General features: G+C 50.3%; 4 non-coding genes across 4 annotated transcripts; all 4 read left to right on the top strand.

Annotated features, from left to right (window-relative positions):
* The first annotated feature begins 127 nt into the window (after positions 1–127).
* Positions 128–200, top strand: trnat-agu (transfer RNA threonine (anticodon AGU)). The gene has a single exon. It is a non-coding gene; the product is annotated as a tRNA-Thr (tRNA).
* A 3,646-nt stretch (positions 201–3,846) lies between these two features.
* Positions 3,847–3,917, top strand: trnat-ugu (transfer RNA threonine (anticodon UGU)). The gene has a single exon. It is a non-coding gene; the product is annotated as a tRNA-Thr (tRNA).
* A 934-nt stretch (positions 3,918–4,851) lies between these two features.
* trnat-ugu (transfer RNA threonine (anticodon UGU)) lies at positions 4,852–4,924 on the top strand. Its single transcript has one exon. It is a non-coding gene; the product is annotated as a tRNA-Thr (tRNA).
* A 6,991-nt stretch (positions 4,925–11,915) lies between these two features.
* trnat-agu (transfer RNA threonine (anticodon AGU)) lies at positions 11,916–11,988 on the top strand. The gene has a single exon. It is a non-coding gene; the product is annotated as a tRNA-Thr (tRNA).
* The last annotated feature ends 2,133 nt before the right edge of the window (positions 11,989–14,121 follow it).

Raw genomic sequence — 14,121 nt, 5'->3', positions numbered from 1 at the left:
GGCGAATATTGAAGAGACGGAGGCAGGAGTCTGGGGGATGAGACACAATCTGAGCGTTTCACTGATCCCTCCTCATTCTTCAAACACACAGCACTAACTGGGGAATGACCCACAGCCCAGAGCAGGTGGCTCCATAGCTCAGGGGTTAGAGCACTGGTCTAGTAAACCAGGGGTCGTGGGTTCAAATCTCACTGCGGCCTACTCAAAATTAGTTCAGTATTTAAATTCACTGTCAATTAACAAGGGATGTAATTATAAATATTAAACAGCTCCGAGACCGACCCTGGAACAACAAGCTCCTGTCTCTCTCCCTTCCATATTAGGACATGTTCTACATCTTTTTACCCCTCTCTCCCTTTACCACTATCTCGCTTTCCCCATCTGTCACTCATTCCCCTCTCCCCCCTTCCCCCTCCCTCGCCTCACACTCTCTCTCCGCTATCCACTCTCTCACCCCCTCTCTCCGCTCACTCTGTCTCTTTCGCCAACCCAGGCTCTCCACCCTCTCTCCCCTTCCCCTCACCTTTTCACTCTCCACTTCCCTCCCTCCCTCCTTTCTCTCTCGCTCTCTTTTCCCTTTCTTTTCAGAGTCTCCCGTTCTCCCTCTCTCTCCCCTTCCTTTCTCTCTCCCTTGCCTCCTCCCTCTCTCCCCTTCCCCCCTCTCCCCTTCCCCTCTCTCCACTTCCATCTCTTACTCTCCCCTTCCGCTCTCATCCATTAGCCTCTCTCACTCACTCCATCGCCATTCTTCCCCTCCCTCTCTATTTCCCCTTCCCCCTCTCTCTCACTCCTTCCACTCTCTCTTTGTTACGCTACACTCTGTCCCCTCTTCCAGGTCATCTATGTATATTGTAAACAGTTGTGGTCCCAGCACCGATCCCTGTGGCACACCACTAACCACCGATTTCCAACCCGAAAAGCACCCATTTATCCCGACTCTCTGCTTTCTGTTAGCCAGCCAATTCTCGATCCATGCTAATACATTTCCTCTGACTCTTCGTACCTTTATCTTCTGCAGTAGCCTTTTGTGTGGCACTTTATAGAATGCCTTTTGAAAATCTAAATACCACCACATCCATCGGTACACCTCTATCCACCATGCTCGTTATATCCTCAAAGAATTCCAGTAAATTAGTTAAACATGATTTCCCCTTCATGAATCCATGCTGCGTCTGCTTGATTGCACTATTCCTATCTAGATGTCCCGCTATTTCTTCCTTAATGATAGCTTCAAGCATTTTCCCCACTACAGATGTTAAACTAACCGGCCTATAGTTACCTGCCTTTTGTCTGCCCCTTTTTTAAACAGAGGCGTTACATTAGCTGCTTTCCAATCCGCTGGTACCTCCCCAGAGTCCAGAGAATTTTGGTAGATTATAACGAATGTATCTACTATAACTTCCGCCATCTCTTTTAATACCCTGGGATGCATTTCATCCAGACCAGGGTACTTGTCTACCTTGAGTCCTATTAGCCTATCCAGCACTACCCCCCGAGTGACAGTGATTGTCTCAAGGTCCTCCCTTCCCACATTCCTGTGACCAGCAATTTTTGGCATGGTTTTTATGTCTTCCACTGTGAAGACCGAAGCAAAATAATTGTTTAAGGTCTCAGCCATTTCCACATTTCCCATTATTAAATCCCTCTTCTCATCTTCTAAGGGACCAACACTTACTTTAGTCACTCTTTTCCGTTTTATATATCTGTAAAAGCTTTTACTACCGTTTTTATGTTTTGCGCAAGTTTATTTTTGTAATCTATCATTCCTTTCTTTATTGCTTTCTTAGTCATTCTTTGATGTCGTTTAAAATTTTCCCAATCTTCTAGTTTCCCACTAACCTTGGCCACCTTATATGCATTGGTTTTTAATTTGATACTCTCCCTTATTTCCTTGGTTATCCACGGCTGGTTATCCCTTCTCTTTCCGCCCTTCTTTTTCACTGGAATATATTTTTGTTGAGCACTATGAAAGAGCTCCTTATAAGTCCTCCACTGTTCCTCAATTGTGCCACCGTTTAGTCTGTGTTTCCAGTCTATTTTAGCCAACTCTGCCCTCATCCCACTGTAGTCCCCTTTGTTTAAGCATAGTACGCTCGTTTCTGACACTACTTCCTCACCCTCAATCTGTATTACAAATTCAACCATACTGTGATCACTCATTCCGAGAGGATCTTTTACTCAGAGATCGTTTATTATTCCTGTATCATTACACAGGACCAGATCGAAGATAGCTTGCTCCCTTGTAGGTTCTGTAACATACTGTTCTAAGAAACAATCCCGTATGCATTCTATGAATTCCTCCTCCAGGCTACCCCGTGCGATTTGATTTGACCAATCGATATGTAGGTTAAAAACCCTCCTTTTTCACATGCCTCCATTATTCCCTTGATTATTGCCCGCCCCACCGTGAAGTTATTATTTGGGGGCCTATAAACTACGCCCACCAGTGACTTTTTCCCCTTACTATCTCTAATCTCCACCCACAATGATTCAACATTTTGTTCATTAGAGCCAATATCATCTCTCACAACTGCCCTGATATCATCCTTTATTAACAGAGCTACCCCACCTCCTTTCCCTTCTTGTCTGTCTTTCCGAATCGTCAGATACCCCTGTATGTTAAATTCCCAGTCTTGGCCACCCTGCAACCACGTTTCTGTAATGGCCACCAAATCATACCCATTTGTAATAATTTGTGCCGTCAACTCATTTACTTTATTTCGAATGCTGCGTGCGTTTAGGTAGAGTGTTTTAATATTAGTTTTTAAACCATGATTTTTAGTTTTGATCCCTCCTGCAGCCCCTTTATCTTCATACATATTGTCCCTTCCTATCACCTTGTGGTTTACCCTTACCCCAGTGCTACTCTGCTCTGTTGCCTCCTGCCTTTTGCATTCTTTCTTGGGTTCCGGTTCATCTGAGCTCTCACCCACTCTAACTAGCTCAGAGCCCTCTCCTGGGTTCCGAATACAAGTTACTGGTTGGTAACCAGCGAATGAATCTGTTGTGTTCCTAACACAGATGAGACTGCACACAGGGAGGTTAAAGTAACAGTGACCTCAGTCTTTATTAAGACACTCCAGAGTGAGGAACAGGCCTTACGGGCCGGCTTATATACAGTGCTCCCAAGGGATGCTGGGATCCCTTGGGACTTCAGGGGATGTGCTCCCTGGTGGTGGAAGATGGGAGTGCATGCTTTACAGATACACAACAGAACCATCTATTCTTCTCTCTCCCCTTCCTTCTCTCAGTCCTTCCGCTCTCTCTCCCCCCTTAACTCTATCTCTTCGTCCCTGCGCTTTCCCTCTCCCCCTCTCTCTCTCCCCTTCCCCTCCCACATTACCATTCCCCTCGCTCACTCCCCTTCCCCTCTCTCTCTCTCTCTCCCCTTTCCTCTCGACTGTCATTCTCCCCCCACTCCTTCCCCTCTCTCTCCTCCTTCCTCTATCTTGCCTCTCTCTCCCCTCCCCTTCTCTCCCCCCTCTCTCCCCTTCCCCCTCTGCTTTTTCACTCTCCCTTTCACTCTCCCTCTCCCCTTCCAATCTCATCCCTCCCCTCCCTCCACTCTCTCGCTTTACCATTCTTTTCCGATTCTCCCCTTCGCCCTCTCTGTCTCCCCTTCCTTTCTCTCTCCCTTGCCTCCTCCCTCTCTCGTCTTCCCATCTCTCTCCCCTTCCCGTCTCTCCCCTCCCCCTCTCCTTCTCTCCCATTCCTCTCTCTCTCACTCCGTCTCCCTCTCTCTCCCCTTCCTCTCTTTCCCCTTCCCCCTCTCTCTCACTCCTTCCACGCTCTCTTTTCCCTTCCCCTCTCTTTCCTGTTCCTTCCCCTGTAACTCCTCAGACAGGAGGCTCCATAGCTCAGGGGTTAGAGCACTGGTCTTGTAAACCAGGGTATGGGTTCAAATCTCAATGGGGCCTCCTCAAAGTTAACTCAATATTTAAATTCACCCTCAATTAACAAGGCTATTAAACAGCTTTGTGACTGACCCTGGATCAACAATCTCCTTTTGTCTCCAGTAATATCGCTCTCCCTTCCCGTTCTGCATCTTTTTCCCGCTATCGAGCTTTCCCCGTCCCTCACAGACTCCCCTTCCCCTCTCTCCCCCACCCTTTCACTCTCTCTCTCTCCGTCCCTTCTCTTTCTCCTCGCCCATCTTTCTCTCTCCCTTTCCCCTTCACTTCTCTTTCCAACTCCTCCACGATCACCTTCTCCTTCCCGCCTCTCTCTAACCCTTCCCTTTTCTCGCTCTCCACTTCCCCTCTCTCCCCTTCTCTCTCACTTTCATTCACCGCGCACTCCTTCCCTCTCTCTCCTTCCTCCTCTATCTTCCCTCTCTCTCCCCTCCCCCTCATACCCCTACCCACTCTCTCCACCCTCTCTCCCCCTCCCGTTCTGCCTTTTCACTCTCCCTTTCCCTCTCCCCTCTCCTCTCTCTCCTCCCCTACCTCCTCTGTCTCTCCCTTTTCCCTTTCTTTTCAGATTCTCCCCTTCTCCCTCTCTTTCTCGTTCCCATCTCTCCTCTCCCCATCTCTCTCCCCTTCCCCCTCTCTCACTCCTTCCACTCTCTCTCCACTTCCCCTCTCTCTCTCACTCCTCCTCCCCTCCCCTCCCCCTCTCACTCCTTCAACTCTCTCCCTCCCTTCCACACTCTCTCCCTCCCTTCCACACTCTCTCTCCCCTTTCCCCCTCTCACTCCTTTCCCTCCCTCTCTTCCTCTTCCCCCTCCTTCCCCCTCTCTCTCTCACTCCTTCCTTCTCTGTCTCCCCTTCCCCCTCTCTCTCACTCCTTCCACTCTCTCTTTTCCCTTCCCCTCTCTTTCCTGCTCCTTCCCCTGTCTTTCCCAGAGCAGGTGGCTCCATAGCTCGGGGGTTAGAGCACTGATCTTGTAAACCAGGGGTCGTGAGTTCAAATCTCTCTGGGGCCTACTCAAGATCAACTTATTTATTAAATTCACCGTCAATTAACAAGTGCTTCAATTAGAAATATTAACCAGCTCTGAGACCGACCCTGGAACAACAGGCTCCCCTCTCCTCCCCTTGTCTCCCTCACACTCTCTCTTCCCCTTCCAAATCTCTCTCTGCCCTCCCCATCACTGTTATGTTCAGAATAAATCCACGGGACCGTATCGTAAGCTGAAACTATTGTGACCTTGGTCTCTTTATTGAGACCCCAGAGTGGGGAAGCAGCATGGTGGATCACCTTATGTACCTGCTTGTCCCAGGGTGCACAAGTGACCCTTAGGCCTCCCACAGGTGTGCCCCCTAGTGGCAAGTCTGACATATTGGTGAGGTTTAGGTGCATCCATAACATCACTCCCCCCCCCGCCCCCTCCAAAGGCTTATGTACCAGTTATGTGCAAGTTGAGGCGATATGACGCCCTGTGTCCCCGGGTCGATCACCTGATTTGAATTCCTGGCCTGGGTGAGTTGGTCGGAACGTTGCTGCCCGGCCGAGTGCCTGGTGTGATGGGACAGACGTGGCCAGGTCCTTTCACAATGGTGGCCTGCTTATCGATAGTTTGCAGTCTGGTCTGGTCCAAACGCTTTCTGCGTTTGCTCAGTACATGGTTTCACAACCAAACACTCCATTTTCATCACACACACACACACACTCCATTCCCCTCTTTGTCTCACACAGTGCTCTCGGCCCCATCTGGGGGCCCTGAATATTGTCCACGTCACTTATTCTGATGTGGCGTGGAGGGGGGGCCGTACGATCATGGTGCATTCTCTGCTGATAGCAGACGGAAGGCTCGGTCCTGAGCGACTCTGTCCGGTGACTGCGTAGCAACCCGGGACAGCCGGGGTCTGTAGGGAGTCTACCGCGACACGTGTGGTGCTCGGCTTGGTGATCTGGGCTGCCCGCTGCGGACTATTGTCGCTGACCCTAAGGCCTGGAGAGCCCAGGATGGGCCGATACGGCCCTGAGACTTTCAGTGGTAGCGGGAGGCCGTGTGGTCCCCCGTGGATCCTGGGACGTAGTACGGAGGTTCCCGCACCACCGACTGTGTGTCGCCTCCCTGCCTTTCTTTGTAACATGTTGCAGGGTTTGTCCCACACGGGGGGGGGCGCAATCTGATGGGATGAGCATTACGTCTTTGCGACGGATAAGCTGCAACACTCCCGTCTGGCGGTTCGCCGTGAGCAGGCGGTAATGTTGGACCCTGGCTGGTCCAGGGCCTAAACTGAGGGGGCCCTTACGGTGGACCCATCGCTTTCTCGCACTTCTGTAACAACGAGCAGGTCTGTGGGCTGCACCATTTCCACCCCAGGGGGGGTGGGCAAGGTTGGTCAACTGAGGGCATCAGCGCCATTCTCAGTGCCTGGCCCGTGGCGGATCATGTTACAGAGCACAGACAGTGTTAGACATATTCCAAACAAAGCCTTGATAATGTGCCTCTACTCTCCCGAAACTGTGGGATGGGCAGCTTGTCTGACTCGGGCACATATTGGGACCCTCGTTGGTGCTTCTCTTTTGCCCCATGAACGCAGGCTACTGCCTTGGGTAACTTACAGGATACATGTACAACCGGTTGGGGCTCGCCCGCTACTTTGGTTTGGTGTACAACACTCCCGACCTCGTGTGGTAACACATCACTTGCTACGAACACTTATAAGAACATAAGAACATGAGAATTAGGAACAGGAGAAGACCATCTAGCCCCTCGAGCCTGCTCCGCCATTCAACAAGATCATGGCTGATCTGGCCGTGGACTCAGCTCCACTTACCCGCCCACTCCCCGTAACCCTTAATTCCCTTATTGGTTCAAAATCTATCTATCTGTGACTTGAATACATTCAATGAGCTAGCCTCAACTGCTTCCTTGGGCAGAGAATTCCACAGATTCACAACCCTCTGGGAGAAGAAATTCCTTCTCAACTGGGCTTTAAATTGGCTCCCCCCGTATTTTGAGGCTGTGCCCCCTAGTTCTAGTCTCCCCTACCAGTGGAAACAACCTCTCTGCCTCTATCTTGTCTATCCCTTTCATTATTTTAAATGTTTCTATAAGATCACCCCTCATCCTTCTGAACTCCCAACGAGTAAAGACCCAGTCTACTCAATCTATCATCATAAGGTAACCCCCTCATCTCCGGAATCAGCCGAGTGAATCGTCTCTGTACCCCCTCCAAAGCCAGTATATCCTTCCTTAAGTAAGGTGACCAAAACTGCACGCAGTACTCCAGGTGCGGCCTCACCAATACCCTGTACAGTTGCAGCAGGACCTCCCTGCTTTTGTACTCCATCCCTCTCGCAATGAAGGCCAACATTCCATTCGCCTTCCTGATTACCTGCTGCACCTGCAAACTAACTTTTTGGAACAACGTTTCCGTAGTGTAGTGGTTATCACGTTGACCTTAACACGCCAACAGACCATGTTTGGAAACCGGTTGGTAGCATTTCTCAAAAGAGTTTCATGCACAAGGACCCCCAGGTCCCTCTGCACTGCAGCATGTTGTAATTTCTCCCCATTCAAATAATATTCCCTTTTATTGTTTTTTTCCCCAAGGTGAATGACCTCACACTTTCCGACATTGTATTCCATCTGCCAAACCTTAGCCCACTCGCTTAACCTATCTAAATCTCTTTGCAGCCTCTCTGTGTCCTCTACACAACCCGCTTTCCCACGAATCTTAGTGTCATCCGCAAATTTTGTTACACTACACTCTGTCCCCTCTTCCAGGTCATCTATGTATATTGTAAACAGTTGTGGTCACAGCACCGATACATATACAACTGTTAGATACATATACAACCGGTTAGGGCTCGCCCGCTACTTTGGCTTGGTGTACAACACTCCCGACCTCGTGTGGTAACACATCACTTGCTACAAGTACTTTGTCAGATACATATACGACCGATTGGTGTTTGCCCGCTACTTTGGCTTGTTTTAACGTACCCCCGACCCCATATGATAGTACACCATTGGCCGCGAAAGAACGCTCACATGGGTTCCACAGTGCAAACAACTTATTGGAACATAGTGGGTTCCTGGCCTTCTCAGCGGCCCCCCCCTTTACCTTTGCCCCAAACCCAGTGGCCTTCCTCGCTGGCCAACACATGCCTCTGTTCCGTTGCGGCCACATCCCGTGGTCTGGACGTTTCTCTCGACCCGTGGTCTGGACGCTTCTCTCGACTGCCGCCATCTTCCTCCCCAGGGATTCCCGCCTCTGGCGTCGGGAAGACACATTCGGATGGTTTCGGCCGGAGCCCCGCTCCACTTGGTCGACCTGGAGCCTCTTCCGTCGCCGCCAAGAGGTCGTCGGCTTCGGGTGCTGGGTACCCCCGTCTGTAACCGCTGCTCGGTTGATCTTCGCCTCCTGGTGGTCGCGATGAGCGGCCTGTGCCTCGGGGGTCTGCAAATGGATCTGCACTTCGACGCCTGGTTCAGCTGAAGGTGGGGGGCTTGCTCAGCCTTTGAGCAAGGGGAGAGGTTGTTCGCCGGAGAAGGTACACAGAGGTCTTCCCAGTTCCATCGAATCTTCCCCATCCACCTTCTACCAAGCAGCATTGGCCCATCACCTGAAACAATCCACAGAGGTAAATCGTGCACCGCTCCCTCATGGGATACCCTTATGCCCGCACTACCAATAACTGGTCTCAGTTCCTTGGTGTAGGTGCCCAGCTTTGCCTGAATCGGGATCAGCTTGGGTCCTTGTGCTCTGTCGCCCCCCCCCACAGCCTCTCGAATGCCTTCTGGCTCATTATTGATTGACCCGCCCCCGTGTCTAGTTCCATGGAGACTGGAGTGCCGTTAGGTCCAACTTTTCACATTATCGGAGGGCTTTTGGTGGTGAAGGTGTGTACCCCATGTACTTCCCCTTCAGCCTCAGGTTGAGTTGCCTCTCCTGCTCGTTCAGCGTGACCCTCGCTGGATCGATGGTCCTCTCCTGACTCTGCCACGTGGTGAGTCACAGACCGTTTGCACATTCGCTGGAGGTGCCCCATTGTTCCACGGCCCTTGCACACACAGGGCTTGAATCGACATTGATGGGCTCGATGGCTGACCCCAGCAGGGCCAACATGGTGCTAATGGATACGCATTCACGGCCCACGGCGGACCCTGAGTCACTCGAGGCCTAGGTCTGGCCTCTGCGGTCATGTGGGCCCTGTCCTGTGCCGTTCTGCCTGCTGAATACATTATTTTATGCACAGTACTTGCCGGTGAGCTTCGAATCTGTTTCGTGTTATCGCTCGTGGATATGAAGGCCTGGGCTGTCGTGATGGCCTTGCTCAGATAGAAACATAGAAACAGAGAAAATAGGTGCAGGAGTAGGCCATTCGGCCCTTCGAGCCTGCACCACCATTCAATAAGATCATGGCTGATCATTCACCTCAGTACCCCTTTCCTGCTTTCTCTCCATACCCCTTGATCCCTTTAGCCTTAAGGGCCATAACTAACTCCCTCTTGAATATATCCAATGAACTGGCCTCAACAACTCTCTGCGGCAGGGAATTCCACAGGTTAACAACTCTCTGAGTGAAGAAGTTTCTCCTCATCTCGGTCCTAAATGGCCTACCCCTTATCCTTAGATTGTGTCCCCTGGTTCTGGACTTCCCCAACATCGGGAACATTCTTCCCGCATCTAACCTGTCCCGTCCCGTCAGAATCTTATACGTTTCTGTGAGATCCCCTCTCATCCTTCTAAACTCCAGTGTATAAAGGCCCAGTTGATCCAGTCTCTCCTCATATATCAGTCCAGCCATCCCGGGAATCAGTCTGGTGAACCTTCGCTGCACTCCCTCAATAGCAAGAATGTCCTTCCTCAGATTAGGAGACCAAAACTGAACACAATATTCCAGGTGTGGCCTCACCAAGGCCCTGTACAACTGCAGTAAGACCTCCCTGCTCCTATACTCAAATCCCCTCGCTATGTCGGCCAACATACCATTTGCCTTCTTCACTGCCTGCTGTACCTGCATGCCAACTTTCAATGACTGATGTACCATGATACCCAGGTCTCGTTGCACCTCCCCTTTTCCTAATCTGTCACCATTCAGATAATATTCTGCCTTCCTGTTTTTGCCCCCAAAGTGGATCACCTCACATTTATCCACATTATACTGCATCTGCCATGCATTTGCCCACTCACCTAACCTGTCCAAGTCACCCTGCAGCCTCTTAGCATCCTCCTCACAGCTCACACCGCCACCCAGCTTGGTGTCATCTGCAAACTTGGAGATATTACACTCAATTCGTGCATCTAAATCATTGATGTATATTGTAAATAGCTGGGGTCCCAGCACTGAGCCCTGCGGTACCCCACTAGTCACTGCCTCCCATTCCGAAAAGGGCCCGTTTATCCCGGGATCCGGCAGACAGCAGCTTGCGAAGGATGACCTCGTGACCGATTCCGAGCACGAAACCGTTCGGCAACATTTCCCGCAAAGATCCCGCAAAAACCGTACTGCCCCGCAAGGAATCTTCTGGCCCTGGGAGCGCCGGTGGGTGTAAAAGTGATACCTGGCCTTTAAGGTGCTCTCCTTCGGCTTGAGGCGTTCCCACACCAGCACACACAGCTCTGTGTAAGTCTTCTCCTCTGGTTTGACCGGTGCCAGCAGGTTTTTGAGCAGGCCGTATATCGGAGACCCACATACGGTGAGGAGAATCGCCCTGGTCTTGATCGCCCTCTCTCAGCCTCGTCCTGTTCATTGGCGACGTAGTACCGGTCGGGACGCTCAACGAAGGCTTCCCAAATCATCACCCTCAACAAATCCCTCAACAAGACCAACGGCAGCCATTACCGTGTGAAGGTTGGTGATCCGTTACTCGTCGCCAGTGAGTGATGTTCAGAATAAATCCACAGGACTGTATTGCAAGCTCAAACTGTGGTGACCTTGTGCTCTTTATTCAGACTCCAGGGTGGGGAAGCAGTATGGTGAGTCACCTTATATACCTGCTTGTCCCAGGGTGTACAGGTGACCATTGGGTCTCCCACAGGTGTGCCCCCTAGTGGCAAGTCTTACATATTGGTGACGTTTACATGTGTACACAACAATCACGACCCGTTCCACATCTTTTTATTCCTCTCTCACTTTCCCGCTATCTCGCTTTCCCCGTCTCTCACTCATTCCCCTCTCCCCCTTTCCCCTCCCTCGCCTCACCCTCTTCCCGTCCCACTCTCACCCCTTCCGACTCTGCCTTTCCACTCTCCCTCTCCCTCCTCCTTCTCCGCTCCCTTTCCTCCCCTCCCTCCTCTCTCTCTCTCTTTTCCCTTTCCTTTCAGATTCTCCCCTTCTCCCTCTCTCCCCTTCCCCTTTCTCTCTCCCCTTCCTCACTCTCTCACTCCTTCCCCTCTCTCTCTCACTCCTTCCCCATCACTCCTCTTAACATCACTTTCACCTTCCCCCTGCTCTCTCTCCCCTTCCCTCTCTTTCCCCTCCCCTCTCTCGCTCTCGCCTTACCCCTCTCTCTCCCATTCCCCTCTCGCTCACTCCTTCCCCTCTCCCTTTTCATTTTCTCCCCTCCTCTCTCTCTCCCCACCCTCTCCTTCTCCCTCCCCTCCCCAGTCTGCATCCCCTCCATCCTCCCTTTCATTCCTTCGCTCTCGCTCTCCCCTTTCTCATCAGACTCTCCCCCTCCCCATCTCTCCAATCCCCCCCCTCTCTTCCCTTCTCCCTCTCTCTCCCCTTCCCCCGCTACACCCTCCCCCCTCGAGGGACCGAGTGAGAAGGTGAGAGACAGAAAGAAAGAGACAGAGACAGAGAGACAGAGAGATTGGGACAGAGTGTGACTGAGTTGCCTTGGGATGTTTTACTCCGTGAAAGACCCGATATATCGATGTTGAGAGGTGAATATTGAAGAGACGGAGGCAGGAGTCTGGGGGATGAGACACAATCTGAGCGTCTCACTGACCCCTCCTCATTCTTCAAACACACAGCACTAACTGAGGAATGATCCACAGCCCAGGGCAGGTGGTTCCATAGCTCAGGGGTTAGAGCACTGGTCTAGTAAACCAGCGGTCGTTGGTTCAAATCTCACTGGGGCCTACTCAAAATTAGTTCAGTATTTAAATTCACTGTCAATTAACAAGGGATGTAATTATAAATATTAAACAGCTCCGAGACCGACCCTGGAACAACAAGCTCCTGTCTCTCTCCCTTCCATATCAGAACATGTTCTACATCTTTTTACCCCTCTCTCCCTTTACCACTATCTCGCTTTCCCCATCTGTCACTCATTCCCCTCTCCCCCCTTCCCCCTCCCTCGCCTCACACTCTCTCTCTGCTATCCACTCTCTCACCCCCTCTCTCCGCTCACTCTGTCTCTTTCGCCAACCCAGGCTCTCCACCCTCTCTCCCCTTCCCCTCACCTTTTCACTCTCCACTTCCCTCCCTCCCTCCTTTCTCTCTCGCTCTCTTTTCCCTTTCTTTTCAGAGTCTCCCGTTCTCCTCTCTCTCCCCTTCCTTTCTCTCTCCCTTGCCTCCTCCCTCTCTCCCCTTCCCCCCTCTCCCCTTCCCCTCTCTCCACTTCCATCTCTTACTCTCCCCTTCCGATCTCATCCATTAGCCTCTCTCACTCACTCCATCGCCATTCTTCACCTCCCTCTCTATTTCCCCTTCCCCCTCTCTCTCACTCCTTCCACTCTCTCTTTGTTACGCTACACTCTGTCCCCTCTTCCAGGTCATCTATGTATATTGTAAACAGTTGTGGTCCCAGCACCGATCCCTGTGGCACACCACTAACCACCGATTTCCAACCCGAAAAGCACCCATTTAACCCGACTCTCTACTTTCTGTTAGCCAGCCAATTCTCGATCCATGCTAATACATTTCCTCTGACTCTGCGTACCTTTATCTTCTGCAGTAACCTTTTGTGTGGCACTTTATCGAATGCCTTTTGAAAATCTAAATACACCACATCCATCGGTACACCTCTAGCCACCATGCTCGTTATATCCTCAAAGAATTCCAGTAAATTAGTTAAACATGATTTCCCCTTCATGAATCCGTGTTGCGTCTGCTTGATTGCACTATTCCTATCTAGATATCCCGCTATTTCTCCCTTAATGATAGCTTCAAGCATTTTCCCACTACAGATGTTAAACTAACCGGCCTATAGTTACCTGCCTTTTGTCTGCCCCTTTTTTAAACAGAGGCGTTACATTAGCTGCTTTCCAATCCGCTGGTACCTCCCCAGAGTCCAGAGAATTTTGGTAGATTATAACGAATGTATCTACTATAACTTCCGCCATCTCTTTTAATACCCTGGGATGCATTTCATCAGGACCAGGGGACTTGTCTACCTTGAGTCCCATTAGCCTGTCCAGCACTACCCCCCTAGTGATAGTGATTGTCTCAAGGTCCTCCCTTCCCACATTCCTGTGACCAGCAATTTTTGGCATGGTTTTTATGTCTTCCACTGTGAAGACCGAAGCAAAATAATTGTTTAAGGTCTTAGCCATTTCCACATTTCCCATTATTAAATCCCCCTTCTCATCTTCTAAGGGACCAACATTTACTTCAGTCACTCTTTTCCGTTTTATATATCGGTAAACGCTTTTACTATCTGCTTTTATGTTTTGCTCAAGTTTACTTTTGTAATCTATCTTTCCTTTCTTTATTGCTTTCTTAGTCATTCTTTGATGTTGTTTAAAATTTTCCCAATCTTCTAGTTTCCCACTAACCTTGGCCACCTTATATGCATTGGTTTTTAATTTGATGCTCTCCTTTATTTCCTTGGTTATCCATGGCTGGTTATCCCTTCTCTTTCCGCCCTTCTTTTTCACTGGAATATATTTTTGTTGCGCACTATGAAAGAGCTCCTTAAAAGTCCTCCACTGTTCCTCAATTGTGCCACCGTTTAGTCTGTGTTTCTAGTCTATTTTAGCCAACTCTGCCCTCATCCCACTGTAGTCCCCTTTGTTTAAGCATAGTACGCTCGTTTCTGACACTACTTCCTCACCCTCAATCTGTATTACAAATTCAACCATACTGTGATCACTCATTCTGAGAGGATCTTTTACTAGGAGATCGTTTATTATTCCTGTCTCATTACACAGGACCAGATCGAAGATAGCTTGCTCCCTTGTAGGTTCTGTAACATACTGTTCTAAGAAACAATCCCGTATGCATTCTATGAATTCCTCCTCCAGGCTACCCCGTGCGATTTGATTTGACCAA

The sequence above is a fragment of the Pristiophorus japonicus genome, unplaced genomic scaffold (genome assembly GCF_044704955.1).
Source record: "Pristiophorus japonicus isolate sPriJap1 unplaced genomic scaffold, sPriJap1.hap1 HAP1_SCAFFOLD_288, whole genome shotgun sequence".
Taxonomy (NCBI): Eukaryota; Metazoa; Chordata; class Chondrichthyes; family Pristiophoridae; genus Pristiophorus; species Pristiophorus japonicus.
Note: the sequence above shows the minus strand (reverse complement) of the source record. Positions and strands in the feature narration are given on the sequence as shown.